The sequence below is a fragment of the Cervus elaphus genome, chromosome 11 (assembly GCF_910594005.1).
Source record: "Cervus elaphus chromosome 11, mCerEla1.1, whole genome shotgun sequence".
NCBI classification, from domain to species: Eukaryota; Metazoa; Chordata; class Mammalia; order Artiodactyla; family Cervidae; genus Cervus; species Cervus elaphus.
Genome location: NC_057825.1, coordinates 102,377,467 through 102,404,154, shown reverse-complemented (window position 1 = coordinate 102,404,154; position 26,688 = coordinate 102,377,467). Strand labels below are relative to the sequence as shown.

Here is a 26,688-nt window from a genome sequence, read left to right as displayed (position 1 = left end):
TTATGGCTCAACAGGTGAAGAATCTGCCTGCAATGCAGGAGACCTGGATTCCATCCCTGGGTTGGGAAGATCCCTCCGGAAAGGGAAAGGCTACCCACTCCAGTATTCTGCCCCAGAGAATTCTATAGACTAGTCCTTGGGGTGGTAAAGAGTCCGACTGAGCGACTTTCACTTTCACTTTAGGGAAAGCTGTGGCAGAAAGAGAAGAGGAACTAAAGAGCCTCTTGATGAAAGAGAGTGAAAAAGCTCGCTTAAAACTCAACGTTCAAAAATTAAGATCGGAGGAGCCAAGATGGCGGAGGAGTAGGACCGGGAGACCACTTTCTCTCCTACAAATTCATCAAAAGAATAACCGAATGCAGAGCAAACTTCACAAAACAACTTCTGATCGCTAGCTGAGGTCATCAGGCGCCCAGAAAAGCAGACCATTGTCTTCGAAAGGAGGTAGGACAAAATATAAAAGATAAAAAGTGAGACAAAAGAGCTAAGGACGGAGACCCGTCCCGGGAAGGGAGTCTTAGGCGGCCTTGCTTGGGCTAGGGTCCGGGCCTGAGTGCCCTGAGGACAATCGGGGGGAGCTTCTGTGAGGTGCCAACTTGAACTGTGGGAGACCAAAGGAGAGAGAGAAAATTGACCGGCCGGAACACACTGCCGGCCGTTCGCAGAACAAAGGGACGGGGAAAGTCCCGAGAAGAGCTCGCAGGCTGCGGACCGGCCCAGCCCCGCCGGAGGCAGGAGGCAGGGGGGAGGGGAAGGTCGCGGCGAGACACAGGGCGCAGGCACCCGACCGGCGCGGGGCGGGGACTGGGGCTGGGGACGCGGAGGGCGGAAGGCGCGCGCACCCGCCTGGCGCCAGCGGAAACTGAGACTGGGTCCGCGGAAGGGAGTGACTGCGCCACACCTGGGGATAGCGCGCCCACCAAGCCCCTGGCTGCCTGGACCGCTCTGACGGGGAAGGCACAGAGAGCAGGCGCAGCTTTTCCTTCCGCGCTTTTGTGTAACACCCGAGGGCTGGAACCTCGCGCAGCGCGGGGCGCGCTCCATATAGAACAGCCGTGAGCCTGAGCAGCGCAGACGGAGAAAGCAGCGTCAGCCCCTTCCGGCATCGCCAGCCCGCCCCCGCAGGGCCAGCCCCTCCCCGCAGCGTCAGCCCCGCCCCCGCAGGGCCAGCCCCTCCCCGCAGCGTCAGCCCCGCCCCGCAGCGCCAGCCCCGCCCCGCAGCGTCAGCCCCTCCCAGCAGCGCAACGGAACTAGCTACCTGAATAAGAGTCCGCCTCCGGCCGCCTGTGTCAGGGCGGAAATGAGCCTCTGAAGAGACCGGCAAACAGAAGCCAAATAAACAAAGGGAACCGCTTCAGAAGGGACTGGTGCAACAGATTAAAATCCCTGAAGAAAACACCGACTTCACCCGAAGGGCCCTGTAGATATCGAGAAGTGCAAGCTGGAACGAGGAGCTATCTGAAACTGAGCCGAACCCACACTGACCGCAACAGCTCCAGAGAAATTCCTAGACATATTTTTACTTTTTTTTTTATTTTTCTGTTTTTTCTAAGTAAGGAAAAAAAAAAAAATTTTTTTTTCTTTTTATATTTTTCTTTTTTCTTTTTTCTCTTTTATTTTCCTTTAAAATTCCCTATTACTCCCCCATTACTCCTTAACTTTCATTTTCATAGATTTTTACGATTTTTTTAATTAGGGGAAAAAAAAAATTTTTTTTTTCTTTCTTTTTTTTTTTTTTCTTTTTCTTTTTTTTTTCTTCTCCTTTTTCTTCTTTTTTTTTCTTTCCTTTTTCTCTTCTATTTTCTATTTTTCTTTTTCTCTTATTTCTTTTAAAGTCCTCTAGTACTCCTCTACTACTCTTCATTTTCATCTTCACTACACTATAAACTTACAAAAAAAAAAAAAAAAGAGAAGGCCTATCTTAAAACCGAAGATTATTCCCTCCCAATCTTGACTCTCTGTTTTCTACCTCAGAACACCTCTATTTCCTCTTTTCCCCTTCTCTTCCCCATCCAATTCTGTGAATCCTTGTAGGTGTCTGAGATACGAGAACACTCTGGGAACAGACAGCTGCGTAGATCTGTCTCTCTCCTCTTGAGTCCCCCTTTTTCTCCTCCTACTCATCTCTATCTCCCTCCTCCCTTTTCTCCTGTTCATGTAATTCTGTGAACCTCTCTGGGTGTCCCTAACGGGGGAGAATCTTTTCGCCATTAACCTAGAAGTTTAATTATCAGAGCTGTATAGTTGGAGAAGTCCTGAGACTACAGGAAGAATAAAACTGAAATCCAGAGGCAGGAAACTTAAGCCCAAAACCTGAGAACACCAGAAAACTCCTGACTACATGGAACTTTAAGTGATAAGTGACCGTCCAAAAGCCTCCATACCTACACTGAAACCAACCACCACCCAAGAGCCAATAAGTTTTAGAGCAAGACATACCACACAAATTCTCCAGCAACACAGGAACATAGCCCTGAATGTCAACATACAGGCTACCCAAGGTCACACCTAACACATAGACCCAACTCAAAACTCATTACTGGGCACTCCATTGCTCTCCAAAGAGAAGAAATCAAGTTCCACGCACCAGTACACTGACGCAAGCTTCCCTAACCAGGAAACCTTGACAAGCCAAACGTCCAACCCCACCCACTGGGTAAATCCTCCACAATAAAAAGGAACCACAGACCTCCAGAATACAGAAAGTCCACTCCAGACACAGCAATCTAAACAAGATGAAAAGGCAAAGAAATACCCAACAGGTAAAGGAACAAGAAAAATGCCCACCAAGTCAAACAAAAGAGGAGGAGATAGGGAATCTACCTGAAAAAGAATTTAGAATAATGATAATAAAAATGATCCAAAATCTTGAAAACAAAATGGAGTTACAGATAAATAGCTTGGAAACAAAGATTGAAAAGATACAAGAATTGTTTAATAAAGACCTAGAAGAAATAAAAAAGAGTCAATTAAAAATGAATAATGCAATGAATGAGATCAAAAACACTTTGGAGGGAACCAAGAGTAGAATAACGGAGGCAGAAGATAGGATAAGTGAGATAGAAGATAAAATGGTGGAAATAAATGAAGCAGAGAGGAAAAAAGAAAAAAGGATCAAAAGAAATGAGGACAACCTCAGGGACCTCTGGGACAATGTGAAACGCCCCAACATTCGAATCATAGGAGTTCCAGAAGAAGAAGACAAAAAGAAAGGCCATGAGAAAATACTCGAGGAGATAATAGCTGAAAACTTCCCTAAAATGGGGAAGGAAATAGCCACCCAAGTCCAAGAAACCCAGAGAGTTCCAAACAGGATAAACCCAAGGCGAAACACCCCAAGACACATATTAATCAAACTAACAAAGATCAAACACAAAGAACAAATATTAAAAGCAGCAAGGGAAAAACAACAAATAACACACAAAGGGATTCCCATAAGGATAACAGCTGATCTATCAATAGAAACCCTCCAGGCCAGAAGGGAATGGCAGGACGTCCTGAAAGTAATGAAAGAGAATAACCTACAACCTAGATTACTGTATCCAGCAAGGATCTCATTCAGATATGAAGGAGAACTCAAAAGCTTTACAGATAAGCAAAAGCTGAGAGGATTCAGCACTACCAAACCAGCTCTTCAACAAATGCTAAAGGATCTTCTCTAGACACGAAATGCAGAAAGGTTGTATAAACGTGAACCCAAAACAACAAAGTAAATGGCAACGGGACCACACCTATCAATAATTACCTTAAATGTAAATGGGTTGAATGCCCCAACCAAAAGACAAAGATTGGCTGAATGGATACAAAAACAAGACCCCTATATATGCTGTCTACAAGAGACCCACCTCAAAACAAGAGACACATACAGACTGAAAGTGAAGGGCTGGAAAAAAATATTTCATGCAAACGGAGACCAAAAGAAAGCAGGAGTCGCAATACTCATATCAGATAAAATAGACTTTCAAATAAAAGCTGTGAAAAGAGACAAAGAAGGACACTACATAATGATCAAAGGATCAATCCAAGAAGAAGATATAACAATTATAAATATATATGCACCCAACATAGGAGCACCGCAATATGTACGGCAAACACTAACGAGTATGAAAGAGGAAATTAATAGTAACACAATAATAGTGGGAGACTTTAATACCCCACTCACAACTATGGATAGATCAACTAAACAGAAAATTAACAAGGAAACACAAACTTTAAATGACACAATGGACCAGCTAGACCTAATTGATATCTATAGGACATTTCACCCCAAAACAATCAACTTCACCTTTTTCTCAAGTGCACACGGAACCTTCTCCAGAATAGATCACATCCTGGGCCATAAATCTGGTCTTGGAAAATTCAAAAAAATTGAAATCATTCCAGTCATCTTTTCTGACCACAGTGCAGTAAGATTAGATCTCAATTACAGGAAAAAAATTGTTAAAAATTCAAACACATGGAGGCTAAATAACACACTTCTGAATAACCAACAAATCATAAAAGAAATCAAAAAAGAAATCAAAATATGTATAGAAATGAATGAAAATGAAAACACAACAACCCAAAACCTATGGGACACTGTAAAAGCAGTGCTAAGGGGAAAGTTCATAGCATTACAGGCTTACATCAAGAAACAAGAAAAAAGTCAAATAAATAACCTAACTCTACACCTAAAGCAATTAGAGAAGGAAGAAATGAAGAACCCCAGGGTTAGCAGAAGGAAAGAAATCTTAAAAATCAGGGCAGAAATAAATGCAAAAGAAACTAAAGAGACCATAGCAAAAATCAACAAAGCTAAAAGCTGGTTTTTTGAAAAAATAAACAAAATTGACAAACCATTAGCAAGACTCATTAAGAAGCAAAGAGAGAAGAACCAAATTAACAAAATTAGAAATGAAAATGGAGAGATCACAACAGACAACACTGAAATACAAAGGATCATAAGAGACTACTACCAGCAGCTCTATGCCAATAAAATGGACAACTTGGATGAAATGGACAAATTCTTAGAAAAGTATAACTTTCCAAAACTGAACCAGGAAGAAATAGAAGATCTTAACAGACCCATCACAGGCAAGGAAATCGAAACTGTAATCAAAAATCTTCCAGCAAACAAAAGCCCAGGACCAGATGGCTTCACAGCTGAATTCTACCAAACATTTAGAGAAGAGATAACACCTACCTTACTCAAACTCTTCCAGAAAATTGCAGAAGAAGGTAAACTTCCAAACTCATTCTATGAGGCCACCATCACCCTAATTCCAAAACCAGACAAAGATGCCACAAAAAAAGAAAACTACAGGCCAATATCACTGATGAACATAGATGCAAAAATCCTTAACAAAATTCTAGCAAACAGAATCCAACAACATATTAAAAAAATCATACACCACGACCAAGTGGGCTTTATCCCAGGAATGCAAGGATTCTTCAATATCCGCAAATCAATCAACGTAATACACCACATTAACAAATTGAAAGATAAAAACCATATGATTATCTCAATAGATGCAGAGAAAGCCTTTGACAAAATTCAACACTCATTTATGATTAAAACTCTCCAAAAAGCAGGAATAGAAGGAACATACCTCAACATTATAAAAGCCATATATGACAAACCCACAGCAAGCATCACCCTCAATGGTGAAAAATTGAAAGCATTCCCCCTGAAATCAGGAACAAGACAAGGGTGCCCACTGTCACCACTACTGTTCAACATAGTGTTGGAAGTTCTGGCCACAGCAATCAGAGCAGAAAAAGAAGTAAAAGGAATCCAGATAGGAAAAGAAGAAGTGAAACTCTCACTGTTTGCAGATGACATGATCCTCTACATAGAAAACCCTAAAGACTCTACCAGAAAATTACTAGAACTAATCAATGAATATAGTAAAGTTGCAGGATATAAAATTAACACACAGAAATCCCTTGCATTCCTATATACTAACAATGAAAAAACAGAAAGAGAAATTAAGGAAACAATACCATTCACCATTGCAACAAAAAGAATAAAATACTTAGGAGTATATCTACCTAAAGAAACAAAAGACCTATACATAGAAAACTATAAAACACTGATGAAAGAAATCAAAGAGGACACAAACAGATGGAGAAACATACCGTGTTCATGGATTGGAAGAATCAATATTGTCAAAATGGCTATTCTACCCAAAGCAATCTATAGATTCAATGCAATCCCTATCAAGCTACCAACGGTATTTTTCACAGAACTAGACCAAAGAATTTCACAATTTGTATGGAAATACAAAAAACCTCGAATAGCCAAAGTAATCTTGAGAAAGAAGAATGGAACTGGAGGAATCAACCTGCCTGACTTCAGACTCTACTACAAAGCCACAGTCATCAAGACAGTATGGTACTGGCACAAAGACAGAAATATAGATCAATGGAACAGAATAGAAAGCCCAGAGATAAATCCACGAACCTATGGACACCTTATCTTTGACAAAGGAGGCAAGGATATACAATGGAAAAAAGACAACCTCTTTAACAAGTGGTGCTGGGAAAACTGGTCAACCACTTGTAAAAGAATGAAACTAGAACACTTTCTAACACCATACACAAAAATAAACTCAAAATGGATTAAAGATCTAAATGTAAGACCAGAAACTATAAAACTCCTAGAGGAGAACATAGGCAAAACACTCTCTGACATAAATCACAGCAAGATCCTCTATGACCCACCTCCCAGAATATTGGAAATAAAAGCAAAACTAAACAAATGGGATCTAATGAAACTTAAAAGCTTTTGCACTACAAAGGAAACTATAAGTAAGGTGAAAAGACAGCCCTCAGATTGGGAGAAAATAATAGCAAATGAAGAAACAGACAAAGGATTAATCTCAAAAATATACAAGCAACTCCTGAAGCTCAATTCCAGAAAAATAAATGACCCAATCAAAAAATGGGCCAAAGAACTAAACAGACATTTCTCCAAAGAAGACATACAGATGGCTAACAAACACATGAAAAGGTGCTCAACATCACTCATTATTAGAGAAATGCAAATCAAAACCACAATGAGGTACCATTACACGCCAGTCAGGATGGCTGCTATCCAAAAGACTACAAGCAATAAATGCTGGAGAGGGTGTGGAGAAAAGGGAACCCTCTTACACTGTTGGTGGGAATGCAAACTAGTACAGCCACTATGGAAAACAGTGTGGAGATTCCTTAAAAAACTGGAAATAGAACTGCCATATGACCCAGCAATCCCACTTTTGGGCATACACACTGAGGAAACCAGATCTGAAAGAGACACGTGCACCCCAATGTTCATTGCAGCACTGTTTATAATAGCCAGGACATGGAAGCAACCTAGATGCCCATCAGCAGATGAATGGATAAGGAAGCTGTGGTACATATACACCATGGAATATTACTCAGCTGTCAAAAAGAATTCATTTGAATCAGTCCTAATGAGATGGATGAAACTGGAGCCCATTATACAGAGTGAAGTAAGCCAGAAAGATAAAGAACATTACAGCATACTAACACATATATATGGAATTTAGAAAGATGGTAATGATAACCCTATATGCAAAACAGAAAAAGAGACACAGAAATACAGAACAGACTTTTGAACTCTGTGGGAGAATGTGAGGGTGGGATGTTTCAAAAGAACAGCATGTGTACTATCTATGGTGAAACAGATCACCAGCCCAGGTGGGATGCATGAGACAAGTGCTCGGGCCTGGTGCACTGGGAAGACCCAGAGGAGTCGGGTGAAGAGGGAGGTGGGAGGGGGGATCGGGATGGGGAATAAGTGTAAATCTATGGCTGATTCATATCAATGTATGACAAAACCCACTGAAATGTTGTGAAGTAATTAGCCTCCAACTAATAAAAAAATTAAAAAAAATTAAAAAAAAAAAATTAAGATCATGGCATCTGGTCCCATCACTTCATGGCAAAAAGAAGGGGAAACAATGGAAACCGCGGCAGACTTTATTTTTGAGGGCTCCAAAATCACTGCCGATAGTGATTGCAGCCATAAACTGAAAAGATGCTTGTTCCTTGGAAGAAAAGCTATGACGAACCTAGACAGCATATTAAAAAGCAGAGATATTACTTTACCAACAAAGGTCTGTCTAGTCAAAGCTATGGTTTTTCCAGTAGTTATGTATGGATGTGAGATTTGGGCTATAAAGAAAGCTGAGCACCCAAGAATTGATGCCTTTGAACTGTGGTGTTGGAGAAGACTCTTGAGAATCCCCTGGACTGCAAGGAGATCAAACCAGTCAATCCTAAAGGCAGTCAACCCTGAATATTCATTGGAAGGACTGATGCTGAAACTCCAATACTTTGGACACCTGATGCAAAGAACTGTCTCCTTAGAAAAGACCCTGATGCTGGGAAAGATTGAAGGCAGGAGGAAAAGGAGATGACACAGGATGAGATGGCTGGATGGCATCACCGACTGGATGGTTTGAGCAAGCTCAAAGGAGTTGGGGGTGGACAGGGAAGCCGGGTGTGCTGCAGTCCGTGAGGTCGCAAAGTGCTGGACACGACTGAGCGACTGAACTGAACTGAACAACAGAAGGATACAATATTTTTATGGAATCCACTTTATTGAAATATTACCACAATGTGAGCTTTTTGTTGGTTTTGGAGATGAATTGCTTGTGGGTATCTTGGTTTGCAAATATTTCTTTGCATTCCAAGTTGCCTTCTTCATTCCTCAAGGTTTCCTTTATCGGACACCTGCTTTGAAATTGAAGTAGGTCGCATTTTCCTGGTTTTGGTTTATTTCCCTTTGCTCTAGGAAATGGATTCCAAAGCACCTTTCAATGATGTCATCCAAACCCAAAAAGACCTTGTAGCTTGTAGCCTACGTGTCCTGCCTGTTTTCCTTAAGACTTTCATAGAATCCCTCCCAACCTTTAGATGAGTGTTCTAACTTCATTCTCGTTTTCTTTGTTTTAATAAGCCTCACACAATCCTTCATAGTGTCTCTTACCAATTCTGTTGCCAGCATCTGGGGAGGAATATTCCCTTTTCTCCACGCCTTTTCCATCAGTGTTTGTCAGGTTTCTGACAATGGCCATTCTGAGTGCTCTGAGGTGATTCCTTCCCGTGGTTTTTTTTTTGTTTTTTTTTTTTTCCTTTTTTTTATTTTATTATTATTATTTTTTTTCCAGTGGCTTTGTCATACATTGATATGAATCAGCCATGGATTTACATGTATTCCCAATCCCGATCCCCCCTCCCACCTCCCTCTCCACCCGATTCCTCTGGGTCTTCCCAGTGCACCATGCCGGAGTACTTGTCTCATGCATCCCACCTGGGCTGGTGATCTGTTTCACCATAGATAGTATACATGCTGTTCTTTTGAAATATCCCACCCTCACCTTCTCCCACAGAGTTCAAAAGTCTCTTCTATATTTCTGTGTCTCTTTTTCTGTTTTGCATATAGGGTTATCGTTATCACCTTTCTAAATTCCATATATATGTGTTAGTATGCTGTAATGTTCTTTATCTTTCTGGCTTACTTCACTCTGTATAATGGGCTCCAGCTTCATCCATCTCATCAGAACTGGTTCAAATGAATTCTTTTTAATGGCTGGGTAATATTCCATGGTGTATATGTACCATAGCTTCCTTATCCATTCATCTGCTGATGGGCATCTAGGTTGCTTCCATGTCCTGGCTATTATAAACAGTGCTGTGATGAACATTGGGGTGCACGTGTCTCTTTCAGATCTGGTTTCCTCAGTGTGTATGCCCAGAAGTGGGATTGCTGGGTCATATGGCAGTTCTATTTCCAGTTTTTTAAGAAATCTCCACACTGTTTTCCATAGCGGCTGTACTAGTTTGCATTCCCACCAACAGTGTAAGAGGGTTCCCTTTTCTCCACACCCTCTCCAGCATTTATTGCTTGTAGACTTTTGGATAGCAGCCAGCCTGACTGGCGTGTAATGGTACCTCATTGTGGTTTAGATTTGCATTTCTCTAATAATGAGTAATGTTGAGCATCTTTTCATGTGTTTGTTAGCCATCTGTATGTCTTCTTTGGAGAAATGTCTGTTTAGTTCTTTGGCCCATTTTTTGATTGGGTCATTTATTTTTCTGGAATTGAGCTTCAGGAGTTGCTTGTATATTTTTGAGATTAATCCTTTGTCTGTTTCTTCATTTGCTATTATTTTCTCCCAATCTGAGGGCTGTCTTTTCACCTTACTTATAGTTTCCTTTGTAGTGCAAAAGCTTTTAAGTTTCATTAGATCCCATTTGTTTAGTTTTGCTTTTATTTCCAATATTCTGGGAGGTGGGTCATAGAGGATCTTGCTGTGATCTATGTCGGAGAGTGTTTTGCCTATGTTCTCCTCTAGGAGTTTTATAGTTTCTGGTCTGACATTTAGATCTTTGATCCATTTTGAGTTTATTTTTGTGTATGGTGTTAGAAAGTGTTCTAGTTTCATTCTTTTACAAGTGGTTGACCAGTTTTCCCAGCACCACTTGTTAAAGAGGTTGTCTTTTTTCCATTGTATATCCTTGCCTCCTTTGTCAAAGATAAGGTGTCCATAGGTCCGTGGATTTATCTCTGGGCTTTCTATTCTGCTCCATTGATCTATATTTCTGTCTTTGTGCCAGTACCATACTGTCTTGATGACTGTGGCTTTGTAGTAGAGTCTGAAGTCAGGCAGGTTGATTCCTCCAGTTCCATTCTTCTTTCTCAGGATTACTTTGGCTATTCGAGGTTTTTTGTATTTCCATACAAATTGTGAAATTCTTTGGTCTAGTTCTGTGAAAAGTACCGTTGGTAGCTTGATAGGGATTGCATTGACTCTATACACTGCTTTGGGTAGAATAGCCATTTTGACAATATTGATTCTTCCAATCCATGAACACGGTATGTTTCTCCATCTGTTTGTGTCCTCTTTGATTTCTTTCATCAGTGTTTTATAGTTTTCTATGTATAGGTCTTTTGTTTCTTTAGGTAGATATACTCCTAAGTATTTTATGCTTTTTGTTGCAATGGTGAATGGTATTGTTTCCTTAATTTCTCTTTCTGTTTTTTCATTGTTAGTATATAGGAATGCAAGGGATTTCTGTGTGTTAATTTTGTATGCTGCAACTTTACTATATTCATTGATTAGCTCTAGTAATTTTCTGGTAGAGTCTTTAGGGTTTTCTATGTAGAGGATCATGTCATCTGCAAGCAGCAAGAGTTTCACTTCTTCTTTTCCTATCTGGATTCCTTTTACTTCTTTTTCTGCTCTGATTGCTGTGGCCAAAACTTCCAACACTATGTTGAATAGTAGTGGTGAGAGTGGGCACCCTTGTCTTGTTCCTGATTTCAGGGGAAATGCCTTCAATTTTTCACCATTGAGGGTGATGCTTGCTGTGGGTTTGTCATATATAGCTTTTATAATGTTGAGGTATGTTCCTTCTATTCCTGCTTTTTGGAGAGTTTTAATCATAAATGAGTGTTGAATTTTGTCAAAGGCTTTCTCTGCATCTATTGAGATAATCATATGGTTTTTATCTTTCAATTTGTTAATGTGGTGTATTACATTGATTGATTTGCGGATATTAAAGAATCCTTGCATTCCTGGGATAAAGCCCACTTGGTCGTGGTGTATGATTTTTTTAATATGTTGTTGGATTCTGTTTGCTAGAATTTTGTTAAGGATTTTTGCATCTGTGTTCATCAGTGATATTGGCCTGTAGTTTTCTTGTTTTGTGGCATCTTTGTCTGGTTTTGGAATTAGGGTGATGGTGGCCTCATAGAATGAGTTTGGAAGCTTACCTTCGTCTGCAATTTTCTGGAAGAGTTTGAGTAAGATAGGTGTTAGCTCTTCTCTAAATTTTTGGTAGAATTCAGCTGTGAAGCCATCTGGTCCTGGGCTTTTGTTTGCTGGAAGATTTTTGATTACAGTTTCGATTTCCTTGCTTGTGATGGCTCTGTTAAGATCTTCTATTTCTTCCTGGTTCAGTTTTGGAAAGTTATACTTTTCTAAGAATTTGTCCATTTCATCCAAGTTGTCCATTTTATTGGCATAGAGCTGCTGGTAGTAGTCTCTTATGATCCTTTGTATTTCAGTGTTGTCTGTTGTGATCTCTCCATTTTCATTTCTAATTTTGTTAATTTGGTTTTTCTCTCTTTGCTTCTTAATGAGTCTTGCTAATGGTTTGTCAATTTTGTTTATCTTTTCAAAAAACCAGCTTTTAGCTTTGTTGATTTTTGCTATGGTCTCTTTAGTTTCTTTTGCATTTATTTCTGCCCTGATTTTTAAGATTTCTTTCCTTCTGCTAACCCTGGGGTTCTTCATTTCTTCCTTCTCTAATTGCTTTAGGTGTAGAGTTAGGTTATTTATTTGGTTTTTTTCTTGTTTCTTGATGTAAGCCTGTAATGCTATGAACCTTCCCCTTAGCACTGCTTTTACAGTGTCCCATAGGTTTTGGGTTGTTGTGTTTTCATTTTCATTCATTTCTATACATATTTTGATTTCTTTTTTGATTTCTTCTATGATTTGTTGGTTATTCAGAAGCGTGTTATTTAGCCTCCATATGTTTGAAGTTTTAACAATTTTTTTCCTGTAATTGAGATCTAATCTTACTGCACTGTGGTCAGAAAAGATGACTGGAATGATTTCAATTTTTTTGAATTTTCCAAGACCAGATTTATGGCCCAGGATGTGATCTATTCTGGAGAAGGTTCCGTGTGCACTTGAGAAAAAGGTGAAGTTGATTGTTTTGGGGTGAAATGTCCTATAGATATCAATTAGGTCTAGCTGGTCCATTGTGTCATTGAAGGTTTGTGTTTCCTTGTTAATTTTCTGTTTAGTTGATCTATCCATAGTTGTGAGTGGGGTATTAAAGTCTCCCACTATTATTGTGTTACTATTAATTTCCTCTTTCATACTCGTTAGTGTTTGCCGTACATATTGCGGTGCTCCTATGTTGGGTGCATATATATTTATAATTGTTATATCTTCTTCTTGGATTGATCCTTTGATCATTATGTAGTGTCCTTCTTTGTCTCTTTTCACATCCTTTATTTGAAAGTCTATTTTATCTGATATGAGTATTGCGACTCCTGCTGTCTTTTGGTCTCTGTTTGCATGAAATATTTTTTTCCAGCCCTTCACTTTTAGTCTGTATGTGTCTCTTGTTTTGAGGTGGGTCTCTTGTAGACAGCATATATAGGGGTCTTGTTTTTGTATCCATTCAGCCAATCTTTGTCTTTTGGTTGGGGCATTCAACCCATTTACATTTAAGGTAATTATTGATAGGTGTGGTCCCGTTGCCATTTACTTTGTTGTTTTGGGTTCACGTTTATACAACCTTTCTGCATTTCGTGTCTAGAGAAGATCCTTTAGCATTTGTTGAAGAGCTGGTTTGGTGGTGCTGAATTCTCTCAGCTTTTGCTTATCTGTAAAGCTTTTGAATTCTCCTTCATATCTGAATGAGATCCTTGCTGGATACAGTAATCTAGGTTGTAGGTTATTCTCTTTCATTACTTTCAGTACGTCCTGCCATTCCCTTCTGGCCTGGAGGGTTTCTATTGATAGATCAGCTGTTATCCTTATGGGAATCCCTTTGTGTATTATTTGTTGTTTTTCCCTTGCTGCTTTTAATATTTGTTCTTTGTGTTTGATCTTTGTTAATTTGATTAATATGTGTCTTGGGGTGTTTCGCCTTGGGTTTATCCTGTTTGGGACTCTCTGGGTTTCTTGGACTTGGGTGGCTATTTCCTTCCCCATTTTAGGGAAGTTTTCAGCTATTATCTCCTCGAGTATTTTCTCATGGCCTTTCTTTTTGTCTTCTTCTTCTGGAACTCCTATGATTCGAATGTTGGGGCGTTTCACAGTGTCCCAGAGGTCCCTGAGGTTGTCCTCATTTCTTTTGATCCTTTTTTCTTTTTTCCTCTCTGCTTCATTTATTTCCACCATTTTATCTTCTACCTCACTTATCCTATCTTCTGCCTCCGTTATTCTACTCTTGGTTCCCTCCAAAGTGTTTTTGATCTCATTCATTGCATTATTCATTTTTAATTGAGTCTTTTTTATTTCTTCTAGGTCTTTATTAAACAGTTCTTGAATCTTTTCAATCTTTGTTTCCAGGCTATTTATCTGTAACTCCATTTTGTTTTCAAGATTTTGGATCATTTTTATTATCATTATTCTAAATTCTTTTTCAGGTAGATTCCCTATCTCCTCCTCTTTTGTTTGACTTGCTGGGCATTTTTCATGTTCCTTTACCTGTTGGGTATTTCTTTGCCTTTTCATCTTGTTTAGATTGCTGTATCTGGAGTGGGCTTTCTGTATTCTGGAGGTCTGTGGTTCCTTTTTGTTGTGGAGGATTAACCCAGTGGGTGGGGTTAGACGATTGGCTTGTCAAGATTTCCTGGTTAGGGAAGCGTGCGTCAGTGTACTGGTGCGTGGAACTTGATTTCTTCTCTTTGGAGAGCAATGGAGTGCCCAGTAATGAGTTTTGAGATGGGTCTATGTGTTAGGTGTGACCTTGGGCAGCCTGTATGTTGATGTTCAGGGCTATGTTCCTGCATTGCTGGAGAATTTGCGTGGTATGTCTTGCTCTAAAACTTATTGGCTCTTGGGTGGTGGTTGGTTTCAGTGTAGGTATGAAGGCTTTTGGACAGTCACTTATTACTTAAAGTTCCATGTAGTCAGGAGTTTTCTGGTGTTCTCAGGTTTTGGGCTTAAGTCTCCTGCCTCTGGATTTCAGTTTTATTCTTCCTGTAGTCTCAGGACTTCTCCAGCTATACAGCCCTGATAAGAAAACTTCTAGGTTAATGGCTAAAAGATTCTCCCCCGTTAGGGACACCCAGAGAGGTTCACCGAGTTACATGAAGAAGAGGAGAGGGAGGAGGGAGATAGAGATGAGCAGGAGGAGAAAAAGGGGGACTCAAGAGGAGAGAGACAGATCTACGCAGCTGTCTGTTCCCAGAGTGTTCTCCGTAGCCCAGTCACCTACAAAGATTCACAGAATTGGATTGGGACGAGAAGGGGAAAGGAGAAAATAGAGGTGTCCTGAGGTAGAAAACAGAGAGTCAAGATTGGGAGATAATAATCTTCGGTTTAAAAATAGGGCTTCTCTTCTTTTTTTTTTTTTTTTTTTTTGTAAGGTTATAGTGTATTGAAAATGAAAATTAAGGAGTAGTAGAGGAGTACTAGAGGACTTTAAAAGAAATAAGAGAAAAAGAAAAATAGAAAATAGAAGAGAAAAAGGAAAGAAAAAAAAGAAAAAAGAAAGAAAAAGGAAAAAAAAAGAAAGAAAAAAAAAATTTTTTTTTTCCCCTAATTAAAAAATCGTAAAAGTCTATGGAAATGAAAGTTAAGGAGTAATGGGGGAGTAATAGGTGATTTTAAAGGAAAATAAAAGAGAAAAAAGAAAAAAAAAAGAGAAAAAAGTAAAATTATATCTAGGAGTTTCTCTGGAGCTGTTGCGGTCAGTGTGGGTTCGGCTCAGTTTCAGATAGCTCCTCTTTCCAGCTTACGCTTCTCGATATCTACAGGCCCCTTCCGGTGTAGTCAATGTTTCCTAGAGGGATTTTAATCTGTTGCACCAGTCCCTTCTGAAGCGGTTCCCTTTGTTTATTTGGCTTCTGTTTGCCGGTCTCTTCAGAGCCTCATTTCCGCCCTGACACCGGCGGGCGGAGGTGGACTCTTATTCAGGTAGCTAGTTCCGTTGCGCTGCTGGGAGGGGCTGACGCTGCGGGGATGGGCTGGCGCTGCAGGGCGGGGCTGACGCTGTGGGGAGGGGCTGGCCCTGCGGGGGCGGGCTGGCGCTGCTTTCTCCGTCTGCGCTGCTCAGGCTCCCGGCTGTTCTATATGGAGCGCGGCCCGCGCTGCGCGAGGTTCCAGCCCTCGGGTGTTCCACAAAAGCGGAGCGAAAAGCTGTGCCTGCTCTCTGTGCCTTCCCCGTCAGAGCGGTCCAGGCAGCCAGGGGCTTGGTGGGCGCACTCTCCCCAGGTGTGGCGCCCTCACTCCCTTCCACGGACCCAGTCTCAGTTTCCGCTGGCGCCAGTCGGGTGCGCGCGCCTTCCGCCCTCCGCGTCCCCAGCCCCAGTCCCCGCCCGCGCCGGTCGGGTGCCTGCGCCCTGTGTCTCGCAGCCACCTTCCCGTCCCCCCTGCCTCCTGCCTCCGGCGGGGCTGGGCCAGTCCGCAGCCTGCGAGCTCCTCTCTGGACCCTCTTGGTCTCTTTGTTCTGCGAACGGCCGGCAGTGTGTTCCGGCCGGTTAATTTACTCTCTCTCTTTTGGTCTCCCACAGTTCAAGTTGGCACCTCACAGAAGCTCCCCCCGATTGTCCTCAGGGCACTCAGGCCCGGACCCTACCCCAAGCAATGCCGCCTAAGAGTTCCCGGGACGGATCTCCGTCCTTAGCTCTTTTGTCTCACTTTTTATCTTTTATATTTTGTCCTACCTCCTTTCGAAGACAATGGGCTGCTTTTCTGGGCGCCTGATGACCTCAGCTAGCGATCAGAAGTTGTTTCGCGAAGTTTGCTCTGTGTTCAGTTATTCTTTTGATGAATTTGTAGGAGAGAAAGTGGTCTCCTCGTCCTACTCCTCCGCCATCTTGGCTTCATTTACATTCCGTTTCTTATTCTGCCACTGAATCAATAAATATTTCTATTCAGTCTGGAGTGGCTGCCTCTCTCTCTCCTTGCCCTCCTTGTGCTGCGGTCCGCTTTAGATTTCACCTGGGAAGCTGCCCCTTCCTGTGGTTTTGATTCGTATTTCTCATGTTTAGCGAAACCGACCTCCTCTCGTGTGCTTTCTTTTCAAGGATGAGCTCCTCGTACCCCTTGATGCAGCGTCCTGTACCTTGGCCCTGTTTTAAGTTCTTTTCTGATGACCACCCCTAGGCCGTTTGGTGAGATCAGCTGCTTTTGACTTCCAGACCCTTTGGCCTTGAGAATACCCAATGCCCATCAGCACAGCTTTTCAAGCTGTTGTTACAGAAAATGGCCACAAGACAGCAGCATTACCCAGTCCCACACATTTTCGCCCAAACCCTGTCTTTTTAGTGTGATTTTACATCGGAATAGATGTGACTTCTGATTTTATGTGTTTCAGGAGTACAGAAACTTGATACATTCATGGATGAGCATTTATCTATTCTCTCCCAAGTTCTTGTTCCCATCTAGGTGATTTCAGGGTGTTCAGTAAACTTCCACCTGCTATTCAGCAGGTCGTTTTTGGATCATCCATTGGATACATATATGTGTGCATACGTTAATTCAAATCTGTTCACTTACCTCCCCTGGACCAAAGACTGAGGGCTCCTGCAGAGGGCAAGAGGCACTCTAGGAACGTCACGGGGTCACACTGCCTGCCACATCCTCCCAGGACCCTGAGCCCCAAAACAGCCTGGGACTCAAGCCTGCCCAGTCTCCAGAGAGATTATACCAGCCAAGGTAGCCATGGGATAAGGGGAATAGAGTCAGCAAGTATTTCTGTATTTATTGTGTTTATCCAGTTATTTAAACTTGAGTGTATAGGTGAATTACAAGGCAGTGGGTGGTTTTTTGTTTTTGTTTTTGTTTATTCATAGTCACTTGATTCACTCACACACTGATGTGTACATGCAGTATTTCAGGGACTGGTCCTGTATAGATTATGACAGAAAGTGGAGTATCATTCCTAGTGTTATGGAGTAGGTCCTTGGGGCTTATTTTCTAAATAGTAGTGTGCACATGTCAGAAAAGTAGCTTATTTCTATGTGCCCAATACCTTTCTTCTCTGCTAACTGTAAGAGAGATGAGTTTTTTCTAAGTCTGTGAACTGTTTATCTTGGCTCGAAGAGCTCCTATGTATCCAGTTATAGATTCCACCTACAAGAGAGATCATATTCTATTTGTCACTCCCTGTCTCTTACTGCACTTGGTATGATCATCTCTACCTCTGGCCTGTGCCTGGACATGGCATTGTCTCATTCTTCCTTGTGGCTGATTCACATACCATTATGTATATAGAACCCAGCAACTCGAGCAATCCTCTGGGGGCCTGGGTGCAGCTGCCCAGCGCTGTTAAGCTGGGAATGGCCCTCAGTACCCGGATGCACTTTTAACTGTAGCAAAACATGTGATCTCTTCAGCTCAGAGCATCCGAGAGGGGCTGGATGGGACTAACCACCCAGATATCCTCAGCCCCCTTCAGGACCAAGTCCAGAGGTTTGACATGGCTAAAAGACAGACTTATTTCATTCTCCTCAGCCTCTAGGTCAGCACAATTACTGGACTGAAACACCAAACAGAGCCTGGACTGGGGAAAAGTGACCCAGGTTCCTTTTATTCATCTAGAGACCATATTTTTTGCCCCTCGATTCTTAACACCAGTCCACAGAGTGGAGGTTGCCCACTCCCTGACATCAGCAGCACCATCTTTGATGATGCAAGCAGGAGCCATCAGTGAAGGGCCTCAGCTCCCACCATCCAGTAGGAATGGGATGGAGCTGTGGATGCAGCTCAAGAGGCCCTGGCTGGCAAGGGACCACTGGGGTCAGAGAGGATGACTGGCCTCCAAGAACTCCCATCACCAGCATCTTCTACCATTGCCCTGGGAAAGGAGAGAGAACATTTCACAACTGCTAGAACTGATAGGCTTCTGGAAGTGACTCTCCCAGGGTCTGGGAAAAGCAGAGAAACTGGGCAAGGTCTGATAGCCACAGCCAGTGACGTGTTCTCTGTGTCAACTGTTGTTTTGCAACAACCCTGATCTTCAAGAGACGTAACAGTGCTCGTGAACCTTCAGCAGAATATAGCCTCAGTGGTTCAACTACCAGTCAAAAGTGGGCCCGTGGATTTGGGAAAGAAGGATTCTGTCTCAACTGGGCATCCAGAAGCAAGTTTACAAGCGTAAGTCAGACTGGAGGAGGCGGAGACCCATGCCAAACAGCTTTTGGACAAAGTCCTGGCCTCTGATGGTTTCCAGGCCCCCAGCTTATGGGAGGAAAGCATCAAGGACGGGTGTCTTCTGTGGTCAGTGGCCGTCCAACACCTGCTCCAGGGCCCAGAGAGGCTCAGTAGGAGACAAGGCCTGTTCCTCTGGCCCCTGAGACAGGCTGTGAAGGACCGGCAGGGGCTACAAGAAGGACTGGCTCAGGCAGCAGACATTTCTCAAAGGCTACAAAAGGCTGCCAGGCTCTCTGGCCTCCTGTGTGCAGATGAGCAGGTCAAGGGCAAGACCTGCTTCCCGTGGGGGAAGTTCATGTGCTCACAGATACTCTGGTGAATGTGGCTCAGATCTTGGCTTTCTCCCCCAGGCCATCTCCCAGCCTGGACACATGCTTTGAACTTCTCTGCCTGGAGCTCACCCTGCAAGCCAGGGTCCTGACCGGCCACCTCAGCAGCATTAACGCAGACTATGAACATGCCCTCTGAGATGCCCTCTGGCCAAAGCTCTCTGTCTGCAGAGACCCCCAGACCCAGCCAGAAAGCTCTCTGAAAAGAACGGTGTCTGGTATCTAAGCTGTTCAGGGAATTGTGGCAGGAGGCCAGGAGTCGGGGCCCTGCCAGGAAGACCTGCTTATGACTCTGGAGGACATCCTCATCCTCACCAAGGAGGTGGCCCAGCAGGTCCCCGTGCTCCAAGGACACCCAGAGGACTGGTTTCAGCAAGAGTGGGCAGCCCAGGCCCACCATGCTGTGTCCCAGCTCTGGGCCTGGACAGGCGGCCACACCAAGGCCTGGAGATTCCTGGCCCAGTGCTGGAAGCCCAGTGATGAACAAGACCCCATCCAGGTCCATTTCTACCACAGGCCAGGTGTGTCCGGAGGCGCTGAAGCCAGCAGTGTAGACTCTCAGGGAGCAGCACCAAGAGACACCACGGAGAGCTCTGCGGGGACCTGCGCTGCCCTTCCAGTCATCGCCAGCAGTTACAGAGCTGGGCACAGCAGGAAGGTCAACACATCTTCTCATCTCCCACCTCAGCCTTCGTTCCAGTCACCAAAACCTCCTGTGCTGTGTGCTATGCTGAGTCGCCTCAGTCGTGTCCAACACTTTGTGACCCCATGGACTGGAGCCCGCCAGGCCTCTCTGCCCATGGGATCTCCCAGGCAAGAGTACTGGAGTGGGTGGCCATTTCCTGCTCCAGGGGATTTTCCTAACTCAGGGATCGAACCCGTGTCTCTTATGTCTCCTCCATTGACAGGTGGGTTCTTTACCACTAGCACCACCTGGGAAGCCCCCCAAGTCCCCTGTCAAGTTCCAGAAAAAGCTCTCTTGGTGCCCAAGTGTGTAATTCACACCTGGAAGGCACACAGTCTTTGAGAATCCAAGATCAGGAACCAGATCATGGTCTAGGCTGCATCTGCCTCTCCCACCTCTGAGTTCTGAGATCTCAGAGGAGCTTCTTAGCTCTTCTGGAAGATTCTAGTCTAGAAAATGGGCACATTGATACTTTCCCGGTGGAGGGCTGATAAAAGCATCCCTGTAAACACTTGCCCTGGCCTGGCACATGGTTAGTGCCCTGTGGTATGGCCTAGAACAAGCGACTTGCGTGCAGTTTTTCCCACAGCCTCCAGGCTTGCCTGGTGGCTCAGACAGTAAAGAAAACACCTGCAGTGCAGCAGACCTGGGCTGGGTCCCTGGGTCAGGGATATCAACTGGAGAAGGGAATGGCAACCCTCTCCAGAATTCCTGCCTGGCAAATCCCACGGACAGAGGAGTCCCTGGGGTCACAAAGAGCCAGACATGACGAGTGACTAACACTTCCATTTTGCACAAGGGGGGGCCCCACTAGCTGTGACTGACAGCACTCCTCCTGTGGATCCCGACGCTAAGCGCCACCTTGACCTGCATGCTCTTACCTGTCTGCTCCCATAGGGTTCTTTGGTTTGCAAGTGGCAGGAATCCAGCTTGAATCCTCATAGGCAAACAGAAGCACTCGCTGAAAGCCTGCTGGGTCTGCTGAACACTTCCATGCATGGCCATTCCCTTCTGTGGCAGCAGACCGTGCCGGGCAGTGTGGAGCCCAGACATTCGATTCACCCTCACCAACACGGCAGGCGCCGTAGGTCGGCAGTGTCCACCTGAGAAGTTCCCAGGCAGACATGCTCAGCCCCTCATGCTAGACACAGCCTGACCTGCCCCCTTCCTGACCTCGTACTTGGCTGCACAGACGCCCCCACACCTTTCCCTGGGCTTTCTCCCAAGATAAAGCTGACCAGACCATGTGTTTCTCCACCCAATTATTCTCTACTTCATTTTTCTCATGAAAATGTCATTACGGTGCGCATGGCCCTACTCCCAGACCAGCTGGGAGGGTGGCAGGCACAGTTCCCTCACAGCCCACACCTCTTTGCTCACTCCAACTGTCTTCTCAGCTCTCCTGATCCACAGCTCCTGGTCTCACGAATTCAGACATCCTGTAGGCTCCTCCTGATCTGTTTTTCTGTTGAGTCTTTTTTCTGAATTTAATATTTACATAAATGTCTTTATTGGAGTATAGTTGCTTTACAATATTGTGTTAGTTTCTACTTAAAGCCAAGTGAATCAGCTATACATATATCCCCTCTTTTTCAGATCTCCTTCCTACTTAGGTCACCACAGAGCATTGAGTAGGGTTCTCTGTGCTATACAGCAGGTTCTCATTAGTCATCTATTTCATAGATAGTATCAGTAGTGCTGGGCTGGGGAAAGCATCATTCTCCTGCATTTTGTGAGGTGCAATCATGAATTTGTTGTTGTTCAGTCGCTCAGTTGCGTCTGACTCTTTTGTGATTTCATGGACTGTAGCCAGACTGCTCTGTCCATGGGATTTCCCAGGCAAGAATACTGGAGTGGGCTGCCATTTCCTTCTCCAGGAGATCTTCCTTACCCAGAGATCAAACTGACACCTGCATTGGCAGGCGGATTCTTTACCACTGAACCACCTGGGAAGCCCATCGATTTTATACATAGTATCAGTAGTATATATGGCAATCCAAATCTCCCAGTTCCGCCCACTCCTGCTTTCCTTATGTTTGTTCTCTATGTCTGTATCTCTATTTCTACTTTGTGACTAAGATCATCTGTTCCATTTTTCTAGACCCCACATGTATGGGTTAATGTTCAATATCTGTTTTTCTCTTTCTGGCTTACTTCACTCTATATGATAGTCTCTAACTCCATCCACATCTCTGCAAATGACCCAACTTAGTTCCTTTTTAGAATCTGCCTGCAATGCAGGAGACCAGGGTTTGACTCCTGGGTCGGGAAGATCCCCTGAAGAAGGAAATAGCAACCCACTTCAGTGCTCTTGCCTGGAAAATCCCATGGACAGAAGAGCCTGGCAGGATACAATCCTTGGGTCGCAAGAGTTGGACACAACTTAGCAACTACACCACCAGCACCAGTATTCCACTACATACATAAACCACATCTTCTTTATCCGTCCCTCTGTGTCACTGACTTCACTGATAACACGTTCTGTTTCTCTGAGTTCACCCGACACAATCCCCCTCTCATCACAGCCTCCGACACAAGCAATTCCCAGAACTGACCTCCCAGGTTGGCCAGCGTCCGACAGCGAGAAGAGCAGGCTCACTCGGCCCCTGTTACTGCCCCTGTCCTCTCTCCTGTTGCAGGCTGCTTTCCCCAGGGTGAAGAGCAAGGCCTCACACGCCACACACACACACACACACACACACACACGCGCGCTCAGTGCATTGGAGACAGGGGGACAGAGGTCCTGTCTGGAGAGCTACCCCTGGGAGGATGGCAACCGGAGAATGGAGGGTCACCATCCTTAAATTTCTGCTCCCCTAGCCACTAGAGGGGGTCACAGATGCCCTCCACATGGCCCAGAGTATCACTTCAAACAGGGAGCCCCTGAGGCCTTGGAAATGAGCTCGTGCATCTTCTAGACACTTGTCACAACCCAGAAATTATTTTTTCCTTTTTAATTTATTTGGCCGTGCCAGGTCTTAGTTGCAGCACACAAGATCTTTAATGGCGGTGTGTGGAATCGCAGTTCCTCGACCAGGTACTGAACCTGGGCCCCTGCGCTGGAAGTGCAGAGACTCAGCCACTGGACTGCCGGGAGAGTTCCTAACCTGGAAATCCCTTATTCCAGCTGTGGGCTCTCCAACAGAGTCCTCGCCTTCTTCACTCACCCGCAGCCTGGAGACACTTTTGTTTTGGATGCCTACTGTCCCTGAGAGTCGACTATGAGACATGAGTCGAATATTTCGTTTCCTATCCCTTAGCTCAAGGCCCACGAAATCGCATACTTGCCATTTTTGCCCTTGCTTTTAGTCACGGTGGTTGACTCTTAGTTGCCTTCTCTCCTTTCTCTTTGTGTCACCTACTCTGGGACCCCATCTGGGCAGCCTGCTGGCCCTCAGTGTATAGGTCTGTCTCCAGGAAGGGCTCTAGCTTGCCCCTCCCAGCATTCAGGGGCACCCCAATCTGTCTAAAACAAGGTCAACAGTTTTCAGAGGGTGGGGAATTATTGAAGACGAAACACAAAAAAAGCCAGGTGACTTCCCAGTATGCACTGGCACAGAAAGTCTAAACTGTTAGCCACGCAAGTTCCAGGACTTCATCTTACTCATCTTTAGATCCTCAAGACAAGCACGGTGTTTGGGGCATCACAGGTGCACAGTGAGTGATTTAGATTGCTTGTTAAGATGCTAGAAAAGCCGAGAAGTGCTGGCAACATTCAAATTTGGGGTGAAATGGTCATGGGAAGGATGGAGCAAATATGCTAAATATGTCCTGAAAGGAGTGTGGTCTTGAGTTGAGCTTCAAAGAAAGTTGGTATGTGCATTTTCCAGGAAGGATAGGAAAGACATTCCAGGCAATAATAGCTCCAAATAGCTCTGGTTTGCAAGTGCCTGTGAGTCTGAGGGTGGCGGGGTGGCAGGGGCAGCGGTGTGCATACCTGTGCTCATCTTTGCTCTCAATGTAGAAATTAATACTTAATCGTCAGAGAGGAAAACAGTCTATAGTTAATCCATCCCTATGGATACCCTGCACTGCCTCTAGCCATCCACCCACCTAGCTGGTTGCTCTTCTCAGCCTCTGGACAACTTCTGAGTTGAACCTGAGTGATCAGGACTCTCCCACCATGCTTGGCAGCTGTTGCCTCTGCTTGCTCCAGGGCCAAGCTTGGGGACCCGCGTCCCAGGCGGGTCACCTAGATCCCAGCCTCCATGGTCTCCTGACTCACATATGTCCCCTCGTCTGTTACACGGCAAAAGCTCACATAAACACCCACCTGAGCTCTACAGCTAGAGCCAATGAATGCAACTCACCCAACTCTTCCTTGGGCCATTGGTCTCCTGGTTCTGCATTGTTAGCCCAGTGACCTTCCTGCATGCTTGGCAGTGAGAAGAGCATGATGAAGACTGAACAGAGTGGCCAACAAGTTGGGGGTGAAGGGGGCGTACGCCTGGAGCAGTTACCCTTTGAGTTCCATTCTCCTCCTGCTGAAATATTTGCTACATATACAGCCTCAGATCAATGGAATCATGAATGTGTATCTCCCAATTTAAATAGAATTTGCTATCACACTAGCACTTCTCCGACAATTACACTGTGGCCCTCCTGAGGTACTAGTGTGCTATGATGGGCTCTTGCAGGAGAAGCTGGGGCACAGGAAGGCCGAGGTTTTTTCCACCCCTATTCTCCTTCCCACCTGCATCCAGGAGCTCAGGATCTGGTGGCTGAGGCCGAGGGATGATCAAAGCCACTCGCTTTTGGATTTACCTTCCCTGGTGGCTCAGCGGTAAAGAACCCACCTGCCAATGCAGGAGATGCAAGTTCAATCCCTGGGTTGGGAAGATCCCCTGGAGAAGGGCATGGCAACCCACTCCAGTATTCTTATCTGGGTAATCCCACGGACAGAGCAGCCTGGTGGGCTACAGTCCATGGTCCCAAAGAGTTGGACACAGCTGAGGGACTAACATTTTACCTTCAAGTGCAGAACATCTCATCTCAATTCCAGAGTCTGGAAAAGGCTTAGGGGAGGCCCCACTTAGCATCCAAAAAAGAATAACACAGTCTCTTCCACTTCTGGGAGTTTTTCTCACTAGAAAATAACAAGCAAGTTAATAGGGGAAAATAATTATTCATATCAGAACTGTAAAATCCTATCACATAGAATAAGTGACAGGAAACTATCCCAAAGTTGGGACATTCAAGGGTTCCTGAATTTCTTCAAGAAGGTAGAGATTCTCCTTTCTCCCAGGCCTGAAAATTCACTGAGGGGAAGAAAACGTGATAGTTTTAACTATAGTTTTAACTATACTGGGATTCAGTCTGCTGGGTGGCAGTTGATGCAGATTCCAGATGCATGGAGCACAGAATTAATAGGGATTCACTGTTTCTTCTTCTCAGTATTTTCCTAAGTATTTGGAGGAGACTGTCAAGAGCCACTGGCATGTGGGGATCAGGATACCCTCTTGATTCCCACTCTTAAAAATGGTGGAGAAGCAGACTTCCCTGGTGGTCCAGGGCTTAAGAATCCACCTACCAATGCAGGGGTCATGGGTTCCATCCCTGGCCTGGGAAGATCCCACATGCCAAGGGGCAATTAAGTCAGTGCCCCACTGACTGAGCCTCAGAGCCCCAGAGCCCTGGGCTCTGCAACAAGAGAGGCCACCGCAACGAGAAGCCCACACACTGAGCAGAGAGTAGCCCCTGCTCTTCACAAACAGAGAAAGCCTGAGCACAGCAACAAAGACCCAGCACTGCCAAAAAGTAAAATAACTTTTAAAAACGATTAAAAGGCCATTAACACCCCCACTGCAGTCCAAAGGTCTGAGCGCCTGGAACGTCCTCAGTCCCACCCTGTCCTCTCTACAGCAGCAGCAGAGTGGCACCCCCGGCTGCCCAGCCTGGCTGCAGGCAGAAACGGACCCACCTCTTCCAGAGGACGGCCACAACCAACAGTGGAAACAGAATCACCCAGATCACCCAGGAGATGGCCAAAGAGGCGCTCCTGGTGGCTCAGAGTCTGAGGGGGAGAGGATGCACCTCAGTACTTGACCTTCAGCGGGTGACGGGAGGACGGGGCACTCCTGGGGAGACAGGAGTCCCAGCTGCGGCCCCACAGGAGCCAGGACAGCCAGGCAGCTCCCAGGAAAGGGGGGCGGGCCGTGCTCAGGCTGTGGGGCACATAGCACTTTTAGATGCCTTCTTCTCTATCTGGGGGTATCATAGAGCTCCCCTCATTTCTCTCTTCCCTCCTCCTGTGGGCTCATTACTAAGACACTGTCTTGGTTCATCAGGGAAGATGATTTGCCAGGAGTTGCAACTTAGTAAAGTCAAGGACTCTTTCATATCCCAGAGGATGAACTGAAGGGACCATTTATGTCTATAAACATTTCCCCAACATAGTGGTAACAGGGCTGCAGGCTTCTGAAGGATGGCCATTCAGCCCAGCACATCCTGGAGGCCAGGGGCTGCTTTCCACCGGCCAACTTCAACCACAAGTCAGCTACTGTCATTCTCTTTAGCCCGCTCCCCCTTTATAAACGTTTTATCCTGTATTGGGGTACAGCTGTTAACAATGTTGTGATAGCTTCAGGTGGACAGCAAAGGGACTCAGTCATACATATACAAGTATTCATTTCCCCAAAAAAGGGCTTCTCAGGTGGCATTAGTGGTAAAGAACCAATCTGCTGATGCAGGAGACACAAAAGATGCAGGTTTGATCTCTGGGCCAGGAAGACCCTCTGGAGGAGGGCATGGCACCCCACTCCCATGGATAGAAGAGCAT

The 26,688-nt window shown here is 44.7% G+C and overlaps 1 long non-coding RNA gene across 1 annotated transcript; it reads right to left on the bottom strand.

Moving 5' to 3' along the window:
* LOC122703034 lies at window positions 1-24,857 on the bottom strand. The gene is made up of 3 exons (XR_006343400.1): window positions 24,831-24,857; window positions 9,706-9,711; window positions 1-129 (listed from the first exon to the last, which is right to left on the bottom strand). It is a non-coding gene; the product is annotated as an uncharacterized LOC122703034 (long non-coding RNA).
* Window positions 24,858-26,688: the final 1,831 nt, after the last annotated feature.